Here is a 2500-nt window from a genome sequence, read left to right as displayed (position 1 = left end):
TATATATATATATATAAGTATAGTTATGTATATATATATATATATATATATATATATATATAAATTATTTATATACATTTATGTAATGTAAGTGCATTACTGATTTTAAAAAGCCTATAATTTTGAAACGAGATGCCATTCCAAGGGCAAGGGGAGTGGCTGTGTATGTCATGAGATTCAGGTAATAAAAGTTGTAGCAGCCATAACAAAACTTCTATTCGCGTTCGGTCTACCGGAATCCAGACAGGGATGATTTTATCTTTTATTGTCTTTTTGCCATTATGGCTAACATGCAAGATGACAGAAAGTCCTCTTGTGTTTTTGTTGGTGATTTCAATGCACGCCATAGGGCGTGATTAAATTCTGTTTCTTCTACTGATTGCCATGGCTTAGGAGCTTCGACTTTACCTCTGAATCAGGGTGTGAGCATATCATAAGTGAAGGTACTCACAGGTCTGGTAATTGCTTAGACCTAGTATACACTGGCTCGACCTGGCCTTAAAACAAGTATGGTTAGTTCTATAGTCGGGACATCTGATCATACCTTGATTTCATCAGTAGTGAAGACTGAGCAGCCTGTCCCTGATGTGCCATACTCGTGTAAGATTAATATAAAATCTCAAGCAGAGTGGAATGGCATTTTGAGTGATCTTTTGAAACTGAATTGGTCACAATTGCATTAGTGTTGAGCCTGCTGTCCTTTTAATTGAGAATCTGGTCAACTTAATTGATAGGCGTATACCTTCTCGTGTGCTAAAATACAGAGTGAAAGCCAATCCCTGGTTCAATGATGATTGTATATGTGCTTGTTTGGAGAAGCAAGAGGCCTATCCTCTTTGGAAGGGTAACAGACCAGATTTGGCTTGGAATAACCATACTCAGCTTGGAGCTTTTGCTCAGAGAGTTTATGCTTCAACCGAAAAGGAATACAATTTAACCATAGAGAAAACCGTTCCTGGTACAACCCAGGAACATAAGTTGTGGGCTACCTTAATTCTGCACTCATTGGTGTAGACATAACAGTTCCTCCTTACCTAACCAGATGGCTCTGTCACTCATTGTCCAAAGGAAAGGCAACCTCTTTGGTTAATGTGTTAGACAGTAAGCAGAGTAATGAAAAACTGGATGTTCCTCATTCCTGTTTTCCTGAGGGTACACTAACTAGTTTAGCTTTTCGGTCTCGTGAAATTAAAGCTCTCTTGATGGAACTTGATGCCTATGAATGAGTAGACCCAAACAGTAATCATTTTTTTTTTTTTTTTTTTTTTTTATATAAAGCCTGAACTTTTCTTAGCTCTTAGGTTATCTGTTATTTTCTACCTGCTAGTAAGAAGAGGTTCTTTTAGCACTTGTTGGAGAATTGGTAATGTTACTCCATTATGTAACTGTGTTTGTGGTAGCTCAAGTACAGCTGATTACTAACCAATTTCCATAACTCCCACAATATCTAAAATTTTTGAACATCTTTTGGCAAAACGTCTAAATAAGTTTGCTGAAGATAATCATCTGTTCCCTAGTTTGCAATTTGACTTTTGTAAAGGCCCTGGAGCCTGTGAGGCTCTTCTTAGAATCTTCAATGCTGTACAGAAAGTCCTTGATTGTAGTCAGGAAATTCGTATGATTGACCTTGATTTTAGTGCGGCCTTTGACCGTGTTCATCATGAGGCCCTTGTTTCTTTTAACTCGAACATTTGAGAGTTGATGGATCTTTCCCTGGCATTAATATTGAATTTTCAAGTAATAGATCGCAAAGAATTGTTGCTAAAGTGCCCATAGTAAGTATAGGATTATGATATCTTTATTCCTCAGGGTAGTGTTTTTAGCACATTACTTTTCATATTATATACACATGACATGCCATTTGGCCTAGAAAACAAACTCTCTTTGCATCAATTTCATATAGTGAATGTAAACATAGGGTTGCTGAAACCCTTAAGTAGATCGATCTAAGATTAGTGTATGGTACAAATTATGGGCCATAAAGTTGAACCTTCATAAAACTCAAAGTATGATTGCAAGTAGGTCGAGGACAATGGTGCCTCAACACCCGGTTCTCTGTTTTGATAATGATATTTCTAACTCTGTATGAGTTATTGAGAAAGCCTTTCAAGAATTTCGGTAATCAATCTATCCCGAATAAGGGTTTTAATTCTTCCATTTTGCCTTGTTTGGAATATTGTTCTCGACTGGTCTTCATCTGCTGAATCTAATCTTAATTTGTTGGACAGAAGCTTACAGTCTATTGAATTTCTTATTCCTGATCTAAAAATTAATTTATAGCCCTGCTGTTGAGTTGTTTCATTATGCATATTGCATAATATTCTTTATAATTCTGACCATCCTTTGTATTCAGATCTTCCTGTACAGTACCATCCTGTTCTTAATGCTAGGTATGCAGGTAATTCTAATAGCTATTCCTTCTCCATCATGAAGCTCAATACTACTCAGTATTCTAAATTACTTATTTCAGCTGTGGTCAAGTTGTGGAATGATCTTCTTA

General features: G+C 36.4%; 1 protein-coding gene across 1 annotated transcript in view; it reads left to right on the top strand.

Moving 5' to 3' along the window:
• Positions 1-2500, top strand: part of LOC137648750 (retinol dehydrogenase 13-like) — a 1058070-nt gene that overhangs the window by 198841 nt on the left and 856729 nt on the right. The gene's annotated exons all lie outside the window — the stretch shown is intronic.

This window comes from Palaemon carinicauda, chromosome 1, assembly GCF_036898095.1.
Source record: "Palaemon carinicauda isolate YSFRI2023 chromosome 1, ASM3689809v2, whole genome shotgun sequence".
NCBI lineage: Eukaryota > Metazoa > Arthropoda > Malacostraca > Decapoda > Palaemonidae > Palaemon > Palaemon carinicauda.
The sequence above is the reverse complement of the archived record's forward strand: the minus strand, read 5'-3'. Positions and strand labels throughout refer to the sequence as shown.